The 27,839-nt window shown below is 41.0% G+C and overlaps 1 long non-coding RNA gene across 4 annotated transcripts; it reads left to right on the forward strand.

Annotated features, from left to right (window-relative positions):
- The first annotated feature begins 341 nt into the window (after positions 1-341).
- LOC149748128 (uncharacterized) lies at positions 342-27,839 on the forward strand. 4 transcript variants are annotated; one of them, XR_016394533.1, is made up of 4 exons: positions 342-8,394; positions 12,051-18,042; positions 18,665-19,023; positions 22,003-27,047. It is a non-coding gene; the product is annotated as an uncharacterized LOC149748128 (long non-coding RNA). The 4 variants fall into 4 exon arrangements; XR_016394532.1 differs by having other exon boundaries at positions 342-3,542; XR_016394534.1 differs by having other exon boundaries at positions 344-12,232; positions 17,909-18,042; positions 22,003-27,838.

Raw genomic sequence — 27,839 nt, forward strand, 5'->3', positions numbered from 1 at the left:
TGATAACCTATATGAGAAAACAATCTGAAAAAGAATGACTATATGTATATGTATAACAATTACTTTGCTGTACACCTGAAACTAACACAACATTGTAAATCAACTATACTCCAATAAATTTTTTAAAAAATAAATTGTCAGGGCTTCCCTGGTGGTGCAGTGGTTGAGAGTCCGCCTGCCGATGCAGGGGACGCGTGTTCGTGCCCCGGTCCGGGAAGATCCCACGTGCCGCGGAGCAGCTGGGCCCGTAAGCCATGGCCGCTGAGCCTGCGCATCCAGAGCCTGTGCTCCGCAACGGGAGAGGCCACAGCAGTGAGAGGCCCACGTACCACAAAAAAAAAAAAAAAAAAAAAAAGTGTCACTAAATTAATAGTAAAAAAATAAAGAATAAAACATTTAAGAAAAACTAAAGAAGTCCTTTTACAGGCTTGCTTTAGGATGATCATTCTTTTGACATTCAAGAAATATTTATCATCATTTACTCTGTGCCAGGTGCAGTTGTGGGCCTCGGGAGATAAAAAAAGGGATAAAAATAGTTGCGGTCCCCTGTCCTCATGGGGCTCACAGTTTAATGAGAGAAGGAGAAAGACAATGAAGCAGTAAACAAACAAATAAATAAACAAGTAAATGAAATAAATTGGTTGCCGCTTGTGATTCTGCTTTGAAGGACAGAAAAGGGTACAGTCCTAGAAAAAGGGGGGGGGATTCAAGGGATCCACTTTAGGTGAGGAGTTTAGGGAAGGAGACTTTGAGGCGGTAACATTTAAGCTTAGACTTGAAAGATAAGGAAGAGCGTTCCAGCAGACGGAACAGCGGATGTGAAGCCCTCCAGGTAGAAGACAGTTTGGCCTGTTGTAGGAACCCAGTGAGGTCCTCGTGTCTAGAACTCAGTGAGTGAGGGGGAGAGTGGCGCAGTATGAAGTTGAGGTGGCTGACAGAGCAAGATCCCATGGGGCCTTGCAAGCCAACGTAAGGCATTATTTTATTCTAAGGATGATGGAAGTCATCATAGGTGTCTAAGCCAGAAAAGAGGTGGTTTGCTTTGTGTGACTTGTACTCTCTTAGCTCAGGTGAAGCAGTCAGTAGATGGAAATACAGGAGGCAGGAGGAGACAGAGACAAGAGTCATGGGTGATGGAGAGAGAAGCGCCTTGGATATATTTGGTCCACAAGGATTCTTGCAGCCTTAGTGGTCATAGAAAACTCTTTGTAGATCTAGTGGTGCTTGACAACCATTGTTCAGGTGATGAAGGGACTACGCATTCAGCAGACATTCGTTGGACATCCACCCAGGTGGGCCATATGGCGGCCACACGAAGATGAATAAGACCAAGAGCCCTCGGGCTAGTCAAGGACGCCGGCAAAGACGCAGAAGACATTCAGAGAACCTGTTAAATGCTCTGAGAGGGTTCATCCCGCAGGAGGAGGGCGCAGAAGGTTGAGCCTCTTCTCTGGGCAGGTAGCAGGGAAAGTCTTGTACACGAAAGAGATGGCGCCTGAGCAGACTGCTTGAGGAACAAGGAGGACATGCCCCAAGTGGAGAGACAATGCAGGCAGCAGAGACGTGGGAGCAGGGCCTGTGTGGGCCACCACGCTGGTGAATGTGGCCAGAGCACTGGGTCCCTGTGTGGAGGGGCAGTGAAGGATCTATGTGCCACTAAGAGGTGAGGGAAACACTAAGACGGATGTCTTTAGAAAGAAGTGGGAAGAACGGTTTGCGAAGAGAATAAAGACAGAGGTAGACTCTGATTCAACAGCCCAGGCAACAATAATAAGTCAATCTGAGGCAAGATGATGATATTCATAAGACTGCGTTAAAGCCTTTTATTGTATTCCCTAGACCACCAGGCACGACACCCAACACGTGGTATTTTAAAAATTATTGTTAAACTGTATCAAGTAAATATAACTGTATACGCTAATACACAAAATGTCCAGTTCTACATTCAGCAAAAGATAGCATACCTCCACAGAGCGGCAAAGAGCTAGATGTTATTTTTACATATTTATAAGGTCCAAACAGGTTAATGTATATTCTTGACATCACAGATTTATTTCTATGTTAATTCACTTTCAGAAAGCATGTATAACCATAATATACATGGTGAGAAAGTAATTTTATTCATATGTTTGGACATAAAAAATATCATTATGCAGTCTAATAATCCCAGTTGACAGTCAGAATCATTTTTTTAAAAAAGAAAACATATATTAAGAAAGAATTCAAGAAAAGCAACAACCAAGCCCTGATCTGGCTCCTCTGTTTTGCCGGGTGGCACTGATTTATACCAGCAAGTACAGTCATTTGCGAGTTCATTTCATGATCAATGCCTGGCCGAGTTTGCCTTTATACATTATGAAAAGTCATCTCAACATTTGCATTTGTGTAAGCAGGTCTGCTAAAGAACTCTGCCTATGCTTTGCAGGCAACTGGGGAAGCAGTTCATCTTTTTTTTTCTTTCCCTGTTTTATTTACATACTGAATTTTTTTTTACCCTGTGATGACTGCACAGGTATTGATCTCTGGAGAGACACCGAAGTTCTACTATACACCATTTCAAAAGCTTAAATGAGGTTGTTTTAGATGTCAGTGCAAATCTTTTCCAAAAACAAGAAAGGACAATTTTATTCTGTTTGGATAACCTTGACATTTTTCCGAAGAGATTTAACCTAGAAGATGTGAAGGTCAATCAGGAAATGCGGTCCTCCCTATCTTCGCCAAGATTGGGGCCCCAAGCTCAGGCCACTTCCAGCCAGCCAGCTGTGGGTAAATCCTCAGCTCCAGACGAGCTGAGCACCCACACTTCCCTCCACCCACGCTGGACAGAGAGAGAAAATGGCTCCATTCTTTAGGACCACAGATCACTGAGAGAGCTGCGTAAGATGGCTTTTTTTCTTCCTTTTTTCGCCCTCGCTTCTCTTTACACCCGCAGTTTAGACGAATGACACATCGCTGGCTTTCCACGCAGCCTCTCAGGGGCCCCTCCTTCTGGATAAGCCTCAGCCTCCTGGCTGGCCTGCCGGGGAAACTGGTTCGACACACCCAGGGGAAAAATGACAGCTTTTCACAGCAAGCTGCTCGGCTCATAAATAGCACCGGGAAGCGTCCTCACAGGTCCCGACCTGCCTCTTTCAAAACGTCAGTGCAGCCAGCCTGGTAGACATCTTCAGGGAACAGCAGCAACTCTTTACAGAACTTTCTGGGAAGTGTTTACAAACGAAACAGATCGCAGCTGACATCCTACCATTCTGAGGCCTGCAAGTGAATGACAGCCCACCTCCCTGCTGAAGGCTGGGGGGTTCTTTCTTCTTTCTGAATGACCCTGGGAGGCAGGGAAAGGGAGGGAAGGACAGAGCTAAACAGGAGGGAAGTTAGCTTCGTAAAGAATGAGGTGTCCAAAACCCTGGCAAAAGGCCTATTTTTTTATGCCTTCAGGTAAGAAAGCCAAGTGCTTTTACTGGAACTTGCTCTACATTTCACACCCCTTTTTGCAAATTTCTGCTATATATGCTGAGCTGAGTGATCTGGACAGGAGTGACAAAGTAAGTACACACTAGATATAATTTATTTATAAGCGCTGGAAGAAGTTAAATTCATTCAGGGTTTATTTAACTGCGGTGGTAATCACGGAAAGCTCACGGCATTCCAGCAAAACACCCCCAAATGCACATTTAAATTCTTATAAGGCCATATTTAAACCTGGAAGATACAAGTGACTTGCTAATCGCATCATTATATGAGCTTTAAAAACTAATTTTTTTCAATTTTTGAATTTTATTTTATTTATTTTTTATACAGCAGGTTCTTATTAGTCACCCATTTTGTACACATCAGTGTATACAAGTCAATCCCAATCGCCCGATTCATCACACCACCACCCACCCCCCGCCACTTTCCCCCCTTGGTGTCCATATGTTTCTTCTCTACATCCGTGTCTCAATTTCTGCCCTGCAAACCGGTTCATCTGTACCATTTTTCTAGGTTCCACATATATGCGTTAACATACGATATTTGTTTTTCTCTTTCTGACGTACTTCACTCTGTATGACAGCCTCTAGATTCATCCACGTCTCTACAAATGACCCAATTTCGTTCCTTTTCATGGCTGAATAATATTCCATTGTATATATGTACCACTTCTTCTTTATCCATTTGCCTGTCGATGGGCATTTAGGTTGCTTCCATGACCTGGCTATTGTAAATGGTGCTGCAATGAATATTGGGGTGCATGTGTCTTTTTGAATTATGATTTTCTCTGGGTATATGCCCAGTAGTGGGATTGCTGGGTCATATGGTAATTCTATTTTTAGTTTTTTAAGGAACCTCCATACTGTTCTCCATAGTGGCTGTATCAATTTACATGCCCACCAACAGTGCAAGAGGGTTCCCTTTTCTCCACACCCTCTCCAGCATTTGTTGTTTGTAGATTTTCTGATGATGCCCATTCTAACTGGTGTGAGGTGATACCTCATTGTAGTTTTGATTTGCATTTCTCTAATAATTAGTGATGTTGAGCAGCTTTTCATGTGCCTCTTGGGCATCTGTATATCTTCTTTGGAGAAATGTCTATTTAGGTCTTCTGCCCATTTTTGGATTGGGCTGTTCGTTTTTTTAATATTGAACTGCATGAGCTCTTTCTATATTTTGGAGATTAATCCTTTGTCTACTGATTCATTTGCAAATATTTTCTCCCATTCTGAGGGTTGTCTTTTCATCTTGTTTGTAGTTTCCTTTGCTGTGCAAAAGCTTTTAAGTTTCATTAGGTCCCATTTGTTTATTTTTGTTTTTATTTCCATTACTCTAGAGGGTGGATCAAAAAAAAATCTTGCTGTGATTTATGTCAAAGAGTGTTCTTCCTATGTTTTCCTCTAAGGGTTTTATAGTGTCCAGTCTTACATTTACGTCTCTAATCCATTTTGAGTTTATTCTTGTGTATGGTGTTAGAGAGTGTTCTAATTTCATTCTTTTACATGTAGCTGTCCAGTTTTCCCAGCAGCACTTATTGAAGAGACTGTCTTTTCTCCATTGTATATCCTTGCCTCCTTTGTCGTAGATTAGTTGACCATAGGTGCGTGAGTTTACCTCTGGGCTTTCTGTCCTATTCCATTGATCTATATTTCTGTTTTTGTGTCAGTACCATATTGTCTTGATTACCATAGGTTTGTAGTATAGTCTGAAGTCAGGGAGTCTGATCCCTCCAGCTCTGTTTTTTTTTCCTCAAGACTGTTTTGGCTATATGGGGTCTCTTGTGGCTCCATACAAATTTTAAGATTTTTTGTTTTACTTCTGTAAAAAAATGCCACTGGTAATTTGATAGAGACTGCACTGAATCTGTATATTCCTTTGGGTAGTACAGTCATTTTCACAATAGTGATTCTTCCAATATAAGAGCATGGTATATCTCTCCATCTGTTTGTGTCATCTTTGATTTCTTTCATCAGTGTCTTATAGTTTTCTGAGTACAGGTCTTTTACCTCCTTAGGTAGGTTTATTTCTAGGTTTATTCCTTCCTCTGAAATTTTTTGGAAGAGTTTGAGAAGGATGGTGTTAGCTCTTCTCTAAATGTTTGATAGAATTCACCTGTGAAGCCATCTGGTCCTGGACTTTCGTTTGTTGGAAGATTTTTAATCACAGTCTCAATTTCATTACTTGTGATTGGTCTGTTCATATTTTCTGTTTCTTCCTGGTTCAGTCTTGGAAGGTTATAACTTTCTAAGAATTTCTCCATTTCTTCCAGGTTGTCCATTTTATTGGCATAGAGCTGCTTGTAGTATTCTCTTATGATGCTTTGTATTTCTGCAGTGTCCGTTGTAACTTCTCCTTTTTCATTTCTAATTTTATTGACTTGAGTCCTCTCCCTCTTTTTCTTGATAAGTCTGGCTAAAGGTTTATCCATTTTGTTTATCTTCTCAAAGAACCAGCTGTTAGTTTTATTGATCTTTGCTATTGTTTTCTTTGTTTCTATTTCATTTATTTCTGCTCTGGTCTTTATGATTTCTTCTACTAACTTTGGGTTTTTTTTTGTTCTTCTTTCTCTAGTTCCTTTAGATGGAAGGTTACATTGTTTATTTGAGATTTTTCTTGTTTCTTGCGGTAGGCTTGTATTGCTATAAACTTCCCTCTTAGAACTGCTTTTACTGCATCCCATAGTTTTTGGATCATCGTGTGTTCATTGTCATTTGTCTCTAGATATTTTTTTATTTCCTCTTTGATTTCTTCCATGATCTCTTGGTTATTTAGTAATGTATTGTTTAGCCTCCATGTGTTTGGTTTTTTATGGTTTTTTTTCCAGTAATTGATTTCTAATCTCACAGCATTGTGGTTGGAAAAGATGCTTGATATGATTTCAATTTTCTCAAATTTACCAAGGCTTCACTTGTGACCCAAGGTGTGATCTATCCTGGAGAATGTTCCATATGCACTTGAGAAAAGTGTAATCTGCTGTTTTTAGATGGAATGTCCTATAAATATCAATTAAATCTATCTGGTCTATTGTGTCATTTAAATGTTGTGTTTCCTTATTAATTTTCTGTCTGGAAGATCTGTCCATTGGTGTAAGTGAGGTATTAAAGTCCCCCACTATTATTGTGTTACTGTCAATTTCCTCTTTTATAGCTGTTAGCAGTTGCCTTATGTATTGAGGTGTTCTGATGTTGGGTGCATAAAGATTTATAATTGTTATATTTTCTTCTTGGGTTGATCCCTTGATCATTATGTACTGTCCTTCCTTGTCTCTTGTAACATTCTTTATTTTAAAGTCTATTTTATCTGATGAGTATTGCTACTCCAGCTTTCTTATGATTTCCATTTGCATGGAATGTCTTTTTCCATCCCCTCACTTTCAGTCTGTATGTGTCCCTAGGTCTGAAGTAGGTCTCTTGTAGACAGCATATATATGGGTCTTCTTTTTGCATCCATTCAGTGAGCCTGTGTCTTTTGGCTGGAGCATTTAATCCATTCACATTTAAGGTAATTATCAATATGTATGTCCCTATTACCATTTTCTTAATTGTTATGGGTTTGTTTTTATAGGTCCTTTTCTTCTCTTGTGTTTCCCACTTAGAGAAGTTCCATTAGCATTTGTTGTAGAGCTGGTTTGGTGGTGCTGAATTCTCTTAGCTTTTGTTTTGCTTGTCTGTAAAGCTTTAGATTTCTCCATGGAATCTGAATGAGATCCTTGCTGGGTAGAGGAATCTTGGTGTTAGGTTCTTCCCTTTCATCACTTTAAGTATATCATGCCACTCCCTTCTGGCTTGTAGAGTTTCTGCTGAGAAATCAGCTGTTAACCTTATGGGAGTTCCTTTGTATGTTATTTGTCATTTTTCCCTTGTTGCTTTCAATAATTTTTCTTTTTCGTTAATTTTTGTCAATTTGATTACTGTGTCTCGGCATGTTTCTCCTTGGGTTTATCCTGCCTGGGACTCTCTGTGCTTCCTGGACTTGGGTGGGTATTTCCTTTCCCATGTTAGGGAAGTTTTTGACTATAATCTCTTCAAATATTTTCTCGGGTCCTTTCTCTCTCTCTTCTCCTTCTGGGACCCCTGTAATGCGAATGTTGTTGCATTTAATGTTGTCCCAGAGGTCTCTTAGGCTGTCTTCATTTCTTTCCATTCTTTTTTCTTTATTCTGTTCCACGACAGTGAATTCCACCATTCTGTCTTGCAGGTCACTTATCTGTTCTTCTCCTTCAGTTATTCTGCTATTGATTCCTTCTAGTGTTTATTTCATTTCAGTTATTGTATTGTTCATCTCTGTTCGTTTGTTCTTTAATGCTTCTAGGTGTTTGTTCTTTAATTCTTCTACGTCTTTGTTAAACATTTCTTGCATCTTCTTGATCTTTGCCTCCATTCTTTTTCCGAGGTCCTGGATCATCTTCACTATCATTATTCTGAATTCTTTTTCTGGAAGGTTGCCTATCTCCACTTCATTTAGTTGTTTTTCTGAGGTTTTATCTTGTTCCTTCATCTGGTACAAAGTCCTCTGCCTTTTCATTTTGTCTATATTTCTGTGAATGTGGTTTTCGTTCCACAGGCTGCAGAATTGTAGTTCTTCTTGCTTCTGCTGTGGATGAGGCTATCTAAGAGGCTTGTGCAAGCTTCCTGATGGGAGGACTGGTCGTGGGTAGAACTGGGTGTTGCTCTGGTGGGCAGAGCTCAGTAAAACTTCAATCCACTTGTCTGCTGATGGGTGGGGCAGTGTTCCCTCCCTGCTGGTTGTTTGGCCTGAGGCAACCTAGCACTGAAGCCTACCCAGGTCTTTGGTGGGGCTAATGGCAGACTCTGGGAGGACTCACACCAAGGGGTACTTCCCAGAACTTCTGTTTCCAGTGTCCTTGTCCTCATGGTGAGGCACAGCCACCCCCTGCCTCTGCAGGAGACCCTCCAACACTAGCAAGTAAGTCTGGTTCAGTCTCCTATGGGGTCACTGCTCTTTCCCCTGGGTCCCGACGTGCACACTACTTTGTGTGTGCCCTCCAAGAGTGGAGTCTCTGTTTCCCCCAGTCCTGTCAAAGTCCTGCAATCAAATCCTGCTAGCCTTCAAAGTCTGATTCTCTAGGAATTCCTCCTCCCATTGCCAGACCTCCAGGTTGGGAAGCCTGACATGGGGCTCAGAACCTTCACTCCACTGGGTGGATTTCTGTGATATAAGTGTTCTCCAGTTTGAGTCACCCACCCAGCAGTTATGGGATTTGATTTTATTATGATTGCGCCCCTCTTACCGTCTCATTGTGGCTTCTCCTTTGTATTTGGATGTGGGGTATCTTTTTTGGTGAGTTCCAGTATCTTCCTGTTGATGATTGTTCAGTAGTTAGTTGTGATTCTGGTGCTCTCGAAAGAGGGAGTGAGCTCACGTCCTTCTACTCCGCCATCTTGAACCAATCTCCCCAAAACTAATATATTATTATTTCCATGTCAGACTATGAGAGAAATAGTGAATGTTAAAATTAAATGCATGATGCTGTGTTTTTAGATGGAATGCTATCAGGAAAATAAGGGGGACATTTCAGGTTAAGTGTGGGGAAGGAAGGAAAGAAAAGGGGGAAAAATAGATTCTCATTTTGAGATTGCAATTTCATTTCAATTTAATAAGATTTTAAGTTTGGTTTGTTTGGCAAGTCCAATAGTATAGCAATAGGGACTAAAGGTCTTTGGATATGTCATTGCATAAGAGGACTTATTAAAGGTTAGACTTTTTTTTTTTTTTTTTTTTTTTGTGGTACGTGGGCCTCTCACTGTTGTGGCCTCTCCCGTTGCGGAGCACAGGCTCCGGACACACAGGCTCAGCGGCCATGGCTCACGGGCCCAGTCGCTCCGCGCATGTGGGATCCTCCCGGACTGGGGCACGAACCCGTGTACCCTGCATCGGCAGGCGGACTCTCAACCACTGCACCACCAGAGAAGCCCTAGACCTCTTTTATGTATTATTTTTAATACACATTTCATGGCATTTACTGCAGAAGTCTCCTTGGGGAAATTAACAATGGAACAATTTCTATATTTAAGAACCATAATTTCCCATGTATGCTGAATTAACCTATTGTATATCACCTTAATACTGGGTACAGGGCTTCCCTGGTGGCACAGTGGTTGAGAGTCCGCCTGCCGATTCAGGGGACACGGGTTCGTGCCCTGGTCCGGGAAGATCCCACATGCCGTGGAGCGGCTGGGCCCGTGAGCCATGGCCACTGAGCCTGCGGGTCCAGAGCCTGTGCTCCGCAACGGGAGAGGCCACAACAGTGAGAGGCCTGCGTACCACAAAAAAAAAAAAAATAAATACTGGGTGCAAGGAAGGAAATTTCATTAAACCAGTTATTGTGCCTTTTTGTTTTTCTCTACTCCACTCAGTAGATAGTCTTGAAAAACTCTGCCATAGCCTTAACTTTATCTCAAATACATGAAGTGATTACGTGTTTTTGGTATTTTATATTTTTTGTTAATAAATAACTTTCCTATAAGAAACTATCAACAGCAGTTAGAAATGAGATAATTATAAACAAATTCTGTTTTACTATCTCTGTATAAACGTACAAGCATGAATATGAGGACATCTAAAAATGCAGAAATATTAAGTTATATATTCCATGTATCAATATATAAAAACATAGCTGGAAGGAAATTTTTTTTCAAAATCAGGAAATAGTTCCTTATCTACTAGGTTAAAATCCTAAATCCTCCAACAAATGTATAGTTCCATATTTTTTTTAGTATTTCATCACATAAAATATGTAAATAGCTATTCACATTATTGTAGTGACTTGCACGTACAGTGGGGGTCAGATGGGAAAGAAAGTAGCATTCTTATTTGTAAAGCAATGAAAACACAGGATAAATCTGGAATTAAAGCTGGCCTTTGAAACAAATTAAATATATGTTAAAGCATTTCTTCATGTCTAACTGTTGCACAAACTGAGTTTTTTATATAGGTTAACACTTAATGCTACTTTCTATGCACTCTCTTACTGAAGGGTTGGCCTTAAATTCATTTTCCCCCTTGGATCAGTATTCTTGACACCTATGGAAAAGAACATGCTGGCTCCTCTAGAAAGTAGATAAAGTCAGAATTCAGGAAGAAATAAACATGATACTCCAATGGGAAATGTATAAAACCATCCTAGTCAGTCAGCTGGGCTTTGAATGAAAAGTAAGTAAATCAATACCTCCCAGAAAAATCCATGCCGCTTCTTACACAAAACCCAAACTACTACCAGGACTTTGCGTTAGTTCAGTGTAGACATTCTGCCAGACATAACTTATTTGATAAAGCTTCTGGCTTTTCATCTTCAGCCTGGTTTGCTATATTAATTCAAGGGTCTCAGGAATATGAGAAACAATGGCAATAATTCAAAATTTTTCATTATCTGTTCTTGGATGTGTCTTCATTTGTCATAACTGTTGGGCTATAATAAAGGAGCTTCTTCTGTCTTTTCATATAAATTTGGGTTTATTCTTTCCTGGTACTGATTTCAGTCCTGTGCCACCCTGACCCAGGGGAAAGGCGTGGGCTCCTTCTTCCCCAGGTACCTGCAGGTTGATGTAATTACCACTCCCAGCACCAACCCTGCCTTTGTCTCTAGTCCTTCTAGCCTTAGGAAGCTTCCTTTTATTTCAACTAGAATCATGTAATTAGTGAAAGGGTCGGGCAGAGCCAGACTTTTCCAAATTGAAAGTGATCACAAGATCATTAAAATCCAAGGGCCAGGATTATTAAAAGCATGGTTTATAATGGAAGCCATTCCTGTAGAAGGAACAAATACCCTGTAGTAAATCAACAGCAGATTACCTATAAATACTTATTCCCAGAATTTTGCATCTGGATGGGGTGTTCTCCTTCCCTCATCCTATTTTGTGGGTATTTACCCATCTTCTTCCTAAAGGCGGGAGATTTACCAATTAGGTTAAAAAGGCTACAATCTTATCAGTCTTGCTAAGGCTCTGTTAGCATAATAATGTTAGCAGAGTTTTTATAAGAGCTGGTCAACATTAGCAAGAGAAAGGGCTGTTTGTCTTGTAGATGTTTCATTCAAAGGGCCGGGAATGGTCACCCACCCTCCTCTGCCCACTACTCACAATCCCACAATCCCTCAAGGGAGCAAAGGTTCATAGAGGGGAGAGTGAGAGACAAAGTGGGAAAGATCCAGGTGAGGGAAGGCACCGGTCAGTCGTGCTCTGCCTGCACCAGGAAGAGGATGCCTTCTGAAAGGGTGGGAGGGAGTAAAGGACTTTCCCGGGACTAAGTACCTGGGGGAAATGGAGGTTTCATATCATTTCTGTGAGGGGGGTTGAAAACAGCCCCTCACAGAGACTCAGGTCTAAGAAGTGGAGGACAAAAAAAATGGTTATAAGATAATGGCTATAATTCCCTGTGCTATATAAAATATATTCTTGTTGATTATCTATTTTATACATATTAGATTACATCTCTTAATCCCATTAGGGGATGGGATCCTGCCCCTCCCCCTCCCCTTCCCCACTGTTAATCACTAGTTTGTTTTCTATATCTGTCAGTCTGTTTCGGTTTTGCTATATATGAATGTTTGTATTACTTTTCAGATTCTACATATAAATGATATTATACAGAAAAAAAAAAAAAGTGGAGGACAAGTGACTGAAAAGGCAACCAGGCAGCAGCAAAGCCCCAGCTGAAGTCATCTGTGCAGGACCGGGCCAGCAGCGCGAATTGGCCCCGGAGCCAGTTGGTAGGGACCGGCAAAAGGTCCTGGTAAAACCTCCATGTAAATCCCGATGGGGTGGGCGTGAGGGGATGATAAACTAGTCCTAAAGCTCACCCTTCCTCAGCCCTTTTACTGTTGCAGGTTAGGATTAAGCAACAAGGAATGGCTGAAACTGTTTCATCATTCCTGCAGAGTGAGAACCTGTGTTCTTCAAATCTACTCAGCCATACACAGGCAGGATTTGTGTAAGCACAGCTCACTGGCCTTGCATTTCCCACACCTAAAGGAAGTGAATGACTGTACTGAATTCTATTTTTTTCCCTTGTTTGTTGCTTCATTACATGGAGTTTGGATCAAAGCCTACATTTAATATAAATAAAAGTTGATCTGCTAAAATTTTATGAAAAAGTTCATTAAATCCCAGAAAGGTAGCCGTTCCTACAACCTGAAAATGTTTCATTTTTCTGATAGACTCCCAGCAGCACTTTGTTTGCATTAGAATTAAATGTCTGCCACATTGGAAACTGTAAAACTCAATCTCAGAAGGTTTTTTTATAAATTTAATATAAGATTTTAAGCAGCTCTTCTCAACTACTCGCTCTAGCAAAAAACAAGTCTTTTCTACATAAAAATATGGTGAATTTATAAGCCAGTTACTTCCCACAAATTTGGGGAGGCAAGGAGGAGGAAAGAGAGACAGCCCAGGATAACCTTGCTTTCCGGATGCAACTCCAGAGATTCACCAAGTCCTAGAATAAGGTGGTTTGTGAGAGAAAAGAATCAGAGGTGACAGAGTTTTTACCAAGCTCTAATCGTGGCAATGAGCCCAGCACACCCCTATGTATCTTAAGTGAGAATGAAGCAAGATAGACCATCACAGCCCTCCCTGGGAAGGGGTCTCCCTGGGATGGGAATCAAGAAGATCATGATCACCAGGTCTTTCACTTATGGAGAGCTGGCCACATGCCAGGCCTTGCTAAACACTTCCTCAGAGATTAACTAACTCTCAAGACCCATACGAGACACAGGTCAGATTCTACCTCACAAGCGCCAGAAGCCAGAACGGAGTGGAGAAGGGTTTATCCCTTCCAGCTCCCCAGTGTGAAGTAGATCCCAGTCATTCTCAGTTCCATTGCCCTGTTTTATTATTTCTTTCATTACATCTATCTCTATCTGAAATTATTTAATGTATTTGTTTGCTTCTGGGCTCCCAGGCGATGCTTAATAAATATGTATCGAGTGAATGAATGAACTTGCCAAAGGTCCCACAGCTGTTGGTACCCAGGCTAAAATTTGAACTCTGGTGTATCCAAATCCAAAGATAACTCCATATTTAAAGGTTTTGTTTGTTTGTTTGTTTTTTAATTTAAAAAGAACTACTTAGATACTTACTAATGAAATGATACGATGTCTGGGAGATGCTTCAAAATAATACAGGAGGTGGAGGTTGCATGTAACTGAAACAAAACTGACCTTGTGTTGATAGTTGTTGGACCTGGGTGATGAATAGGTACAGGTTTACTGCAGTGTTCTCTCTGCCTTAGTAGAGGCTTGAAATTTTCCATTATAAGATGTTTAATTCAAAGAGAACTTCAACACTCATTTCATATTTCTGTTCTTTCTTCTCCTACCTCAGTCTTTGCTGTTACCAGTCTAAATTTCATTCTCCTTCTCATCCTATGCTATCTAAACAATTTCCATTTCCCTTACTGCCTTTTTCCCCCATTTCTTTGACTTATGTACAGTAGACAAAAAATTTTATTTTCCCCTGGACACTTCTGCATACAAAATATTGCCATATCCTCAATTCTGGCCATTAATTAAAAAGCAGGAATTTCATTCCAAAATTGTATATGTGCAAATTAGCAAATTTATGTACAACTCTAATATAATCATTAAATAATGATTTCACATAAAATTTAAAATTCATGTATGCAAAAAAATTGCAACACAGGACATCTGACTCATTGTTATTTAAACTACTAAGTATAACTTATATCATTTTTTACTAAATGTTCTCCTGAGTTAAGCAAGCAAGCAGTAACACCTACTCAAAGAAATTATAGGAAATACGACTAGCTTTAAACACCAAATAAAAGAGAAATGTATTTATTTATTTATGCTTTTATTCTTCTGTTCCCATCTTCTTTCTACCACCCTGACTGTGGCAAACTTTATTGTTTTCTCAATCTATTTCCATTCTCTGGTGCTTCCTTGTCAGCCGAACCCAAATGTTGTTGGAGCAGTGATGTGTCTAGCCCCAGGTGAGATGTTCACTCTCTCCTCCACTCTCACATCTAAAATAGCCTTGTAAAGCCATTGACCAATGAGATATACATGAAAGTCCACTCACGTGCTAGGAAAATTTTAGCATTTGTTAGAGGGGACAGAAGTAGTTGGCTTGTCCTCCCACACTGTGCACACACACACGCGCACACACACATCTTCCCTCCTTGAATGTAGATGTGATGACCGGAGCTACAGCAACCACTGTGCAACTATGAGGATGGCATCCAACAAACATAGGATGATAGGGTGGAAGGAGGTAAAAAACCTGTGCATCTAATGTCATCACAGAGCATCTTAGTCAATGCCAGCAACCATCTACCTTTGGACATCTGCTTGTATTTTTTAAGCCAGGTCTTTCAATAGTTGTAGCCAAATACATTCCTAACTGATATAGTCATCCTTGCTGAAAATCTTCAACAGCAGATTAATATTAATAAATTTCATAAAGAAAATGAGAATTTAAAATAAGGAAGATCCTAAAATAGATGCTACTTACAGACATACAAGATCATGATTTTGCTCAGATCATAGGGTTTACTCAGTGGCTTCAGTTAACACCTCAGGCTTGAGGTTCTGTGGGTATTTAAAAATAAATACACAGGCTTCCATTCACTCAAAGGACTGTCTCATTCAGAATCCAGTTTAGGTTACTAATCTAAACAGTGGATGATATGAGGCACTGTGTATTGTGCCATAAGTAAAATTACTTATTGTGGAAAAAAAAAATGTAGCACAACGTTTCCACTGTCCACTCCCTGTCTCTTCATATCTCTTATCAGTTTTATGACAATCAAAAAGAGTTCCAGGTTCATGATCTTTTCCCCTCTTGGAGTATCTTTTTTTTTTTTTCTATCTTCTCACCCTGACTTCCACTCACTAACACACCATCTCCAATTCCTAATTCCTTCCCCCCCCAACCCGGAAATAATTGTTGGACTTTATGGCCATCCTATAGCAATTATTAGACCCTTTCGTTTGCCCAGCAAAAATTCATTGAGCACCTACTATGTGCCACATGCAGTGTGAGGGGCTGGGAGTATACTGGTGAATCTAGTGGTCTAGAGAAACTCAGATTCTCTCTTAAATGTCGTCTCAGTATAACTGTTCATGCACTGCATCTTATTTTTATGTGGTTGAAACTAATGTATATGAAGAAAGCACAATTTCTTAAATACTTTAAAGCTTAATATTCCTGACTTGCTATTTCAAATGAGCAATTTGCTAGGGACCTTTAGATGCTTTAATAGGGTGACAAGACTACTTGGGCAAGAATAAAAATGGTTTTGTATGTTTTAAAAAGTACTGAAAAGAAAAATGTATGTTTGAGCATTTGGGTTTCCTCAGAGGTTATCAGCCACTTAGAAAAATTGCCAGGTCTAGGCAATAAACACACTCACACATACCTATATGTGTTTTTTAAATATAGAATGTTAGACTTCAAGCAACCTTAGAGATTTGATGTATTGGGAAACTGGGTCCTAAAAAGGTTCAGTGACGTGCTCAAAATTAAAGAGCTAGTAGGTGCTTAAGATCCAATTATTTCACTCAGAAAGGAGGTTTACTACAGCAGAAGTTAATTAAATTAGATAGTATAGTAGAACAAGAGTCCTCAAATCATGGCTGGAAATCTGACTCTGACCCTCTGTTGAAAACAGACAATTATAGAGAAAGGAAATAGAACTCAATCTACTATGAAAGGCAGAGGGGCAGGTGCAGTAGTCGGTATGAACCATGAGAAGAATGGCGATGGAGAGCTGCTCCAAGTTACTGACTTCATGGTTTCAGCATTTAAAGAAGTAGATTTAATATTTTTTCTGGTAAGGGAAGGTGCTTTGTTTTAAAAGCTTACTGAGGATGGGGGAGACGGAATTCTGCCACAAATGTGGCTGAATAGTCTTTGAATCCGGGAAGCAAATCCAGCTGATTTGTAACTTTAATGTAAGAAAATGTCAGAAGCTTGATGGGGAAAGTGAGTTATAAGAGTTGAGACTAACGAGAGGTTACAAGTTTGTTCCTAGGTGGCTTTTTTTTTTTTTTTAAATCATTCTCCATGTGATTATCGCTGCTTTGCAACATAAGCATGATGACTGTGAGGGACCATCCATGGAGGGTCTCAAGATGGACATTCCTAGATCTTATGGAGTCTGTGTATTTTGAGGAGAGAGGGTTCATCATTTCATCAGATTCTCAGAGAAGTCTCTGACTCTGAAAAGACCAAGGATTCTATTAATAAACTTTGTGACTCCAAACATGGATTGAAACATGGTCAGTGCATAAACGAGGCCAATGCACATGAGGGCTTCTCTCAGCTTCTCCTCGCTCAAGGTGACCAATAATTTATGCCAAGCAAGTAGAAAAGAAATGCACATTTCACTGATTTTATTACCTGTCCCTAAGGGTAGGGCAAAAAGGTGAAAAAATTAAGTTGTCAACAGGTACAATTTTGTACTTACTTGTGAGACAGTGAAAGTGTAGACAAAATGTAGTGTAGAAAGTGTCGATAAAATCACTATTTTGTCCATTATCAGCAACTTCCTCTTCGCAGTACTATTCCTCAGCCTGGTCCCAGTTGCCCAAGGTAATGTGAGAAAGCGTGTGGAAACCGTGATTAATGGTTCTTACTTATCTCCTGTTAAAATGCCTAGCAGCCTTTGAATATAGGTGCTTGACGACTTTAAATTTATTAATTTATTTTTCTTAGAATCAGTGTATCCTGATGCTAACTTGCTTTAGCACTTTGCAAAAATTCTATAAAACTAATTTATGAAGTAAGTTTTCTGGGTCTGCATGACCTGGACATTTCTCTATAAAAGATTCAACTTTTTTAATGTATTTATTTTATTTATTTATGTTTGGCTGCATCGGGTCTTCGCCACTGCATGTGGGCTTTCTCTAGTTGCGGTGAGCAGGGACCACTCTTCACTGCGGTGTGCGGGCTTCTCATTCTGGTAGCTTTTCTTGTTGCGGAGCACGGGTTCTAGGCACGTGGGCTCAGTAGTTGTGGCTCGCGGGCTCTAGAGCGCAGGCTCAGTAATTGTGGCTCAAGGGCCCAGTTGCTCCACGGCATGTGGGATCTTCCCAGACCAGGGCTCGAACTCGTGTCCCCTGCATTGGCAGGTGGATTCTTAACCACTGGGCCACCAGGGAAGTCCCTCAACTTTTTTTTTTCTTAACTCAGTGCTTTTGTTTTTCCATGTATATGAATCCTTTCCCAAATTGGCAATTTTCTTCTACCTCCTTCATTTCAATATTGTGCTTTTTAACTGTGCCATGGGATTGTTTAGCATTATGCCGTCCGCGGTTCACAGGAAAAGAATATATTTGATTTTAAACAGGATGAAAATGACATCTTTCACACTTCTGTTTAGTTTGTGAGAAGGCGAATATACAAATACAATGAACGCTAAATAAAATTAATCAACTCAACATCTATTGTGTGCCCACAAGGTACCAGGAACTGTGGATAATAACAATAATATTGAGAAGAACAAGTGTTTATCAGTTGCTGTTCTCTGCCAGGCTCCGCAACGTGTACTTTACATCGACTCTGATTCAATCCTCAGCACCACGCTACGAGGGAGGTATTATTTTTAAGCCTCATTTTACAGGTGGGAAAACTGATAGAGCTGGGACTTGGCTCAGGGAACTCTACCTAAAACCTGTGTGTTTAAACACCTGACCTTCACTGTCTTGTGCTGGGTACAGAACAGAAAACAGACAAATGGAGCTAAATAAAACCCCCAAAAAACAGTTTTTTATTTAAATTTTCTAGAAAGTAGCCCAGTATCATGAAGACAATTTTAAGACATATTACCGCTGCACGTCTCATATTTTTTAAATTAATATGACATAGAAAGAAAGCAAATGATAAGCCTTAAAACTTTTTTTCTATATGTTACACGTCATACTACACTCAACTCCTTATTTATTAAATCAAGCTTTAAAATAATACCTGGAATCTTGTTAATCACTCATAAATTCCTGTGCTGGGGTGTCCATATTCTTACATACCCTTTCTTAATAGTGAGAAGGCAAGACATCTAGGTAATGCATCTTCCAAGCCAAATGACCATTGAGGGCAGCAAAGAATTGAGAATATGAAAATTCATAGGGGAGATCTTTAAGAAAGAAGCACAACCACTAGAGGAAAAAAAAGAAAAGCAATCGAACAAAAAATAACGTGTTTCCCTTCCTCCCCTCCAGCCACTCTCTGTTTTTCCCACGAGATGTGGATGGTGGGCATCTCTCCTTGGTCTGTGGCATTGATGCAGCTCTCCACTTCTGAACTCTGGCTGAGTGCCACGTGGAAGAGCCAGGACACCTCACCAAGGGAAAGGCTTGCCAGGTCTCCTGACTGATAAGAGGAAAGTAAACAACATCCATTTCGAAAGGAAGCTTTGCTGTGACAAGGTTTTGGCCCACGTTCACTAAACAATGATGCTTAAAGAGTCAAAAAAATTTTTGCATGAATTTTCATTTCTCCTGGATTTTCCAAATATGTCCTCGGAGGTTCATCCACTACCCGTGCTGACAAGAACCAACCACGTGCCCAGTGGGTGGAGGTGAGTTCGTAGGGCAGAAAGGAGGGCCTTGGGTTCACAGATACCTTCCTCTCTGCCACCATCCAGGAATTCATACCAGATGAAAGACCATTCCTATGTCCTAAAGCTTTCTATCTTTGGGGGTCTTCAGGGTACATTCAAATATCCCCAAAGACACACTGAGCCCTAGAATATAGTCATGAAAATTGTTTATCCAAGAGTCTGGTTACTAGAGAAAATCACAAAGTTGTTTACAAAGGACTTTTGTCAGTGATGACTCAATTTATTAATCGTGACGTCATAACAATTTTTAAAACATTTGTTGTAAATGTGAGGCAATGTGTGAAGTTGCCTGGCTGAAAATTACAGTTGGCGGCGTCAATACAGACTCACCCAGACCACCACAGACATGGTAACATGGATTATAAAGGATATCTCACAACTGAATCCATCAGGGGTTTCATCTGAAAAAAAATCTCACACATTTCATGGAACAGAGATTATTACTTCTGAGGAGATTCTATTCAAAAGGAACAGGCTAAAGAGACATTTGGAAAGGAAAGTGTAGCAAGAATACGAAAGTAACATTGATGGACATTTTCTCAAAAGCTACCTCGTTATTTTTTTTTTTTTACCTCGTTATTTTTATGTATCATTTGGGATCCTTTTACAACTCAAAATGTTTTAGGCAAAAAAAAAAGGGAATGCGTTGGCATACATAACTGTAAAACCCAGGGAGTATGGAAGTCCAGAAAACTTCAGGTATGACTAGGTCTAGGCACTCAAATGATTCTATCAGGAACCTCTCTATTACTCTCAGCTCATTTGTCCTTCTTTGGCTCTATTCTCAGGCAGGTCTCTCTCTAATCATACTAAAGACAGCTTCCAGCTAGTCTCCTACCAGTTTAACAACAACTACAGAAATAGGATGCCTCTCTCACAGTGATACAAGAAAATAGGGGCTGGATCTCATTGGCCTATTTTGGGTCATGTGACCAGCCCAAAGCCAATCACTGTGGACCATTATGAGACTTTGTTCTCATCGGCTGGGTGTGGGTATCTGAGGACCCAAGCAATGGGATCAGCCTCACTTTCACCTGTGTAGTAGTTCTCTGTCATAACTAAGTACCACAGACTGGATGGTTTAAACAACACAAATTTATTTCTCACAGTCCTGGAGGCTGAGAAGTTCAAGGCCAAGGAGTCAGCAGGTTGGTTTCTTTTGAGACCTCTCTCCTTGGCTTGTAGATGGCCGTCTCCTTCCAGTGCTTTTATATGATCTTCTGTGTGTGTGTCTGTGTCCTAATCTCCTCTTCTCATGAAGACACCAGTCATATAAGGGCCACCCATTTGACCTCATATTCTCTTAATCACCTCTTTAAAGGCCCTATCTCCAAACATAGTCACATTCTGGGGTACTAAGAATTAGGATTTCAACATACGAATTGGCTGGGGGTGGGAGCACACTTCAGCCTTATAAATTTAATTTTCTAAGAAAATTTTGAGGCTGTTATCAGAAGAAAGGGAAATCAGTGCTGTGCAGGCACCAACAACCTGCCTGCTAAACTCTTCCAGTCTCTGCAGACCCTGTCCGAGCAAAGCCTGCCATGAATTTGCTACAACTCGATTTGAGAAGCCAGTATTTCCAGTCCTTTGGGAATGCCTCCACTTGGAAGGTTACCACCCTGGTTAATAGTACTGGAAAAGAATTGTAACGCTTTCAAGCCATGTTCCCTAAGTGTGTTCTGTTAAATGCTGGATGACTGGGGATTTAGATAGATGTTATTTGGGGGAAAGAAACTTTTGTTTTAGAAATTCCCAAACTCAAATTAGACAAGTTTCTAGACCACAGAACTTTCCAGAGCCTTTCAATATGTTAATAACTATTGTGAATCCCCATGAATGAGTATGTTGTCTGCAACATTCATCATTCTTCCAAACACACATTAGGGAATGCTTCCTTCTAAAATTGCCAGCCACAGAGTTGGACTTAAAAACTAAGTTTTGGGCTTCCCTGGTGGCACAGTGGTTGAGAGTCCACCTGCCGATGCAGGGGACACGGGTTCGTGCCCCGGTCCGGGAAGATCCCACATGCCGCGGAGCGGCTGGGCCCATGAGCCATGGCCGCTGAGCCTGTGCGTCCGGAGCCTGTGCTCCGCAACGGGAGAGGCCACGACAGTGAGAGGCCCGCGTACCAAAAAAAAAACAAAAAAAACACTAAGTTTTGAGTTAGGGGTAGAGATAAGGCAAGGGAATGTCTGGACATCTGAAAATGGACTTTTGCCAGTTCTAGAGAGCTTCAGCCTCGTCTGGCTCGCTAACCAACTCAACTTCAGCTGACAGGTAGTGGGAAGTTTAGAGCTGAAAGAAAGCCACTGAGGCTGGCTGCAGCGAGGAAAAGTAATCAGGGCAGAGGGGAAGGAAGAGAAGCTATCGTCCAAGTCGCCAAATTCAAGAGCTGTAGCAAGATCAAGCATGAACTGGGTGGCTTAATTTATAAGGAGCCAAGCTATCTGGTCGTGGTTGGTGGGGAGAGGCCCACAGTAAGATTTCCTTAACATTGTTTGAGTGTCTGGGTCATGAACCAGGGAGATTCATCTTAGCTGATGGGATGGATATTGGAATCTGGGACTATTCCAGAGCGGGGATAACACACTGGCCTAGGCAAGGGGCGAAGATCCAAGTTCCGTTTCCAGAACCAGGGTGGGAGCCGGGAGCCAGGGAATCTAGGTAGAAAGCAGTGACACAACCTGACCATGCTCAGTAGAAGTCTAACTTGGGGTGACATGGGACTGATATTCACATAGTTTTCAAGATTCCAGATCCATCCAAGGGAGCAGCAGATTTGGGGCAAATTTACTAGCAGGGAAAGACTACCCAGTGCCATCAGACTACCGAGCTGTCTGTTTCTCTCACCTTCTCAGCTTTAACAGCTGTAACTGTCCCCCTTTTCATGTTTTACCTGGGTAAATCCAGTTGATTTTTTATTTATTTATTCAGGTGCATCAAATCTTAGTTGCGGCACACGGGATATTTCGTTTCGGTGGGCAGGCTCTCAAGTTGCGGCACACGGGCTCAAGAGCGCATGGGCTTAGTATCCCCGGCATGTGGGATCTTAGTTCCCCCACCAGGGATCGAACTCACGTCCCCTGCATTGGAAGGCGGATTCTTAACCACTGGACCACCAAGGAAGTCCCCAGTTGATTATTTAAGATCCAGCTCAGGCAAGACCTCCTCGGAGAAGACATTCCTGCCCTCCATCACCTCCCTCTATCACCTCCCAGGCTGGGTTAGGTGCGCTTCCTTCACATTCCATGGAACCTTGGTATAACACTCCAGCCCTGGACCATGCCGGACCCAGAGACATGTGTGTGTCTATCTTCCACTGGGATGTGGTAGCAGCACCATAAATGTCTGTAGAACTCGACTGACCTGCGACAGTGAGGTACACACAGAGTTAATTGACTATCGCATCCACTCAGAATTAAGCTTAGCTTGTTACATTTACTTTCTACTTGTAAATGTTGAAAGGATACCCCTTCACATATAATTCTCCTGCCATCTGACCTCTAAATAAAATTGAGCACACAGTGTCAAGGGGGCTAAGGCATCTTTCTGACACATGGTAATTACCTTTAAAAGTATACCTCCCAACGAATCCCCTAAAAAACAGCACAGCTCAGATTCTGGCAGCATTCATAAATCACCAGCTCTGGACCCTCAGAAGTTTAGGAAGTTAGCAAGGATACTTGACAGAATTACTGCTTTTATTAATGCCTTGGGCTTGGATTATTTATTTAAGATTACTAGGATCAGAAAACATGCGCTCCAATCAAGCCTTCACCTAAATCACAAGGAATGAGAGGTACAAAGCCCCCTCGAGATAGCAACGTCTCGCTATTTTCTGCTGTTGGGAAGAAGTTCTCCAAGGGATATGGGAGGTGGTTAAACTCCAGGGAGAAGGAGGGTGATTAAAAGTATCTTTTCCATTCCAAGCACTGGAAATATTAAACACGTGTTTTGCAGTTCAACTGTTTTAGAAAATTTTCCAATGTGACCTTTATAAATATTTGTATATCCCTCCCACCCCAAGCAGTAACTGGTTGCTGGATGGAAGCCCCTGGGGAGAGCTAATGAGGAAGTGCTTCCAGTGCATGAACTATGCCCTGAGAGCAAGAGTGACCCTGTAAGGAAGTGTGTTACCTCTTCCAGGTCACGAGGCTTCCAATTAGACTCCAATTACTAGAACACGAAATTATTCCATGTGACCTGAAAAGAAAATATAGCTTTTCAAAGTTGGAGAGGCCCTCGGAACCTCAGTGGGAAAGGGCTTCAGAAATGGCCTAGTGCAAAGTCCGTTGTATAAAAGAAGGACAGGAGGCAGAGGGCTGAGGAAAGCAGCCCAACTCCACCTCCAGCCAGGTGAGTCACTATTGACTATGTCTTTCAAGACCTCACAAGTTTGGTTGGCTTTCCTTTTGCCTCTCCCTCTGTCCTCCACTCTGGGTTCTCTTCCTCTGTCTAAAAAAATTGGGGTGTTGTGCAGTATCTGTCTCCTTTCTCTCTCTCCTACCACCACCCTGTCCCCCAACAAATCAAACCACCACCACTTTCCACCTGTGCCTTCAGATATGCCTTTCTTCTGCCTGCAATGCTCTTCTTTCCCTGGGAAGCCTGACAAACTTCTTCTCGGCTTTAAAGCCCAGCTACAGATGCGCCTGGCTTTCCCTGGCAGACTAGCTGTTACCGTCCTTGTGTTACCATAGCCATGACCTCTATACATTGTAGCACAGTGCTTAGGGCGTTGATCCTTACCTGTCTCCTGGACTACACAGTGGCCACACGACACATCCTCAGTCACTTGCCAATCTCCTGCACTCCCTCACTTCAGTTTCCGCTTCAACTCTCCTCTGAGAAAACCCAAATCCATATTTCCCAGGCCACTCTCAGCTAAATGTTCCACCAGCATCACAAACCCAACATTCCCATGACAGTAGCCGTAGTTTCCCTTGCCCAACCATCCACCAGCCCCAAATCTGCCCCTCACCTGCGCATCTCTGTGAATGCCATTACTATCCTGTCGGTGACCCAGATTAAACACCCAAGGTTCTCAAAAATAAATAAATAAAATAAGAAAAGTAAAATTTAAAAAAAGCCTCAAGGTTCTCATCGACGCCTCCTCTGACCTTCCTCTGAATAACCACCACCCCTTTTCATTCCAATTAGACCACATCTCTAGCAGCCATCACCTCCTCCCTGTATTGGGACCACAGCCTGAATCCAAGCGCTCATCACCTCCCATGTGATCGTGTTCGGGACCTTCCGCTCTGTTCTCAGTCCCTGTTGTTGCTCCTCCGAGCCCCCCAACAGGCTGCTGCTACAGGAATTATCCCCAAGGGCAGCTCAGTTCAGAGCATTCTCTTGCTCACACTTGCAGTGGTTCTTCTTTGTCTGGTGACCAAACAGATATTGCCAGTCTTTAGCATTTCATTCAAGAGCCTCTACAGTTCAGCTGTCACTGCATTTCCATTCTTACCTCCAACTATTCCAGTTACTCATCTTAACTCCAACCACAAGTCCTCCTCCCTGGGTTTTCCTACTACGTTTCCTTCTGTCAAAATTCCAGAAACAGTACAGATTAAAACCAGATCAATAAAAGAGTATTTAGTAAGAGTTTGTCGTGCCTATAAGGACAGTTTGCAAACTGACAGCTTTCAGATTCAAAACTGATCATGAAGCTCAGAGGAATGGTTACAGCCTGGCACATAAAGTGAAAATGAGGAAGTTGTTCAACCTTCACAATGATTGGTTATTCAAATGGGAATTTCTAGAAGGTAGGAGATTGGTTAGAAGTGAGTACCTCATTGCGTTTTAGAAAGATGACAAATTTCTTTTATGATTTACAAGAAATAATTTAAATTCAATCTTACTTACGTTCATGAAAAAAGCTAGACTTAGTATTGCTTACGTGGCTTCAATGGTTTTGTCTGCACAGGTGACTTTCAAGTTTGGTCTCTATTTTGCATTTATAGAGCACTGGATCAAGAAGAAATTGAATGGTTTGGAAAGGGTCCAAGCTCTCTTTCTTAGAAATGGAAGGTCCTAGTCCAGGAACTCCAAGTTAGGAGCTGTGGACCTTCTTATGCCTTTGAAGTCTTACCAGATGCATTTTCAGTCAATTATAAATGCTCCATTTCCCCTCTAATTTGTCATATTTTCCAGCAGGAAAAGAGAAGGGTAGTCTCTTCCCCAGTTTCCCATTCAGAAGGTCCACGCATCAGTCTCACCTTATTAAACCAAAAGCTTTAATATGTGAGAAATATCACATACAACATCAACATAGCCCCAAAGGGGTCGAGAGCCTTGAACTAGTCCACTGAGAAATACTATGGCAATTTTCTCTGAAATTGCTAAACTCATATCATTGGCCAAACTGACTGGACAATTTTATCATATAACCATTTAAGTCCATCAAATAACTGATTTAAACCACTAAGTTCACTTGCCCAAATTGGATGATTATTTTCATATCATATGGACAAAAACTATACCACTCAAAGCCAAAGGCAACAGAATGGTGATGATAAAAAAATAAATATAACTGAGCCTGCGCGTCTGGAGCCTGTGCTCCGCAACAAGAGAGGCCGCGACAGTGAGAGGCCCGCGCACCGCTATGAAGAGTGGCCGCCGCTTGCCACAACTAGAGAAAGTCCTCGCACAGAAACGAAGACCCAACACAGCCAAAAATAAATAAATAAATAAATGTTTAAAAAGTAGATAAATAAATAAAATTGTGTTCCATAACGTCTATGAATGTATGAGATCGAGGATTTACCTTACGCAACAAAGCTCTCAGTTTACAGATAATAAAACTATTACTGGAAGTCAATATCTTTCTTACAATCATGAAGCAATTCTTTCGAAAAACTGGTATAAACAGTTCCCTATTTTATTGTCTGTACAGGTAATTCGACTTTATCAGAAGTTCCTTTTAGTGATCCTCGCTGTTACTCTAAAACGTTACTTCGAGCTACGACTCATAAATTCATCTGAAAAGGATCATATTAATGCTGCCCTCAAAGGACTTCCAGTTAAACAGTTAAACAGTTTGGTAACTAGACTGGGGGAAGATTGGGAGGTAGCATCATGGCAGTTTGAGGGTAAACCCTAGAAGCGTGACTCAGAAGTCCATATATATGGAGCAACTGAAGTAAAAAATTGGATGGTGCTAAACTCCATTGGCTAAGTCAGACACCATGGGCCAAAAAGCTCTTTATAAGTTGTTTTTGGTGTAAATGTGGTGCTTTCCCAAGGGTCTAGGAGCAGGAAAACACGGAAATTCTCCATTTGTGGGTTTGCAGTTATTACTTAATTTGCACATGCAAATGTAGGTTTGGTAGTGTATAGAAAGAAACAAACAAAAAGAGACCAGCAAAGATGATGTTAAAACTTCCTCCTTAATATCCACCTACTTTGTTTAAATTTTTAATTGGGTGAATGAAAATAATATTGTCTAATCATACCCAGGAAAACTGGTGTGGAATAGAAACAGAATTAAGTATGGTGTAAAATTCAGAAGGTCTATAGTCTGATAAAAGGCAAAACAAAGCTAAGGATCATGTGCTTCTTTTTAGGGTGACAAAAACAAATTAAAAAGATGAAAATGATTTCTGGAAGGTGAGATTTTAGATTTGGTCCAATCTCTAGACTTAAATAATCTTCCTACTTATAGTGCACATCTGTGCCCATAGTATGTATTATGCCTGTTTTCTTATTTAAAATCTAAACTTAAAGGCAATCTCCCCAAGGACATACTAGGTTAAAAATCATTTTAAGGACCCCTAAAAGATTTATCTTAAAGACTCTGAGACATATCTACATCCCTGGTGGCTAAATAAGGCAGAGGTCTGACCTTAAAAAAACCTAACCCAAAAGAACAAAAGCATTGTTACGCCAAGAGAAATATATTTTGTAACAACATAACAGCAAAAGAGCGACTGAAACTTCTTAATAGCGATAGTTATGCCCATATGTGTTTATCAGGACTGAATCTAGACCCTTCATTTCATTACCTTCAATGTGCAGGGCAATGTACAAATCCAGGTGCCATAGAGATACAGAAAGAGTTTCCATTTTTGCTCACTCCTTTATCCTAAAATATAATGCAGGCAACTACTTTCAAAATGTATTAGGATTTCTATCGAGAGGGTTTTCAAAGCAGCCTGTCATCCATTTGTATTTTAATTTTTTAAAAATGTGAGATGACTATGCTATTCCTGGAATCTTGTATGGCTGAGTGGAGAATATGGCCTTTCCCTCTTTTCCTCAAGTCTCTACAGGGTGCAAGCTCCAATCTCAATGAGGCAGTTGTACCAAGTGAACCTCTTACTTTGGGCTGGAGCTTCAAATAACCAGGGGTCCATAAGCACGGCCAAAACACCTGCTGATGCCTTATGTCATATGAGTTAGTTGAGATTTCAAGACTACAAGGGCCCATTAGATTTCCCATGAATAGGAGAAGAACTTTCCATCAACTAGGGATCCTGAAGAGTAACCTGGTCCCTACATCATAACCAGAAGGAAGAGAGACCCACTCTGTCCAAGTATCCTTGGGAAGCTGTGGCAATCACCGCAGAGCACAAAACTCTAAATATAAATTAACAAATACCATGACAACATCTGAGTCTAGTCTTTCGATAGATGCATTAATTCCCTAGACAACATTTCCAAACAGGTGGTCTGGAGTTAAGTTCAGCATTTCCAATAATGATTTACCAAAAAAATGATTTTTAATTTTCAGAAGAAGAATTACAGTACCTTCCATTTATAATACACTT

This window comes from Delphinapterus leucas, chromosome 10 (genome assembly GCF_059928025.1).
Source record: "Delphinapterus leucas isolate spDelLeu-1000000601 "Yukka" chromosome 10, BTC_Dleu_Yukka2, whole genome shotgun sequence".
Classification (NCBI taxonomy): domain Eukaryota; kingdom Metazoa; phylum Chordata; class Mammalia; order Artiodactyla; family Monodontidae; genus Delphinapterus; species Delphinapterus leucas.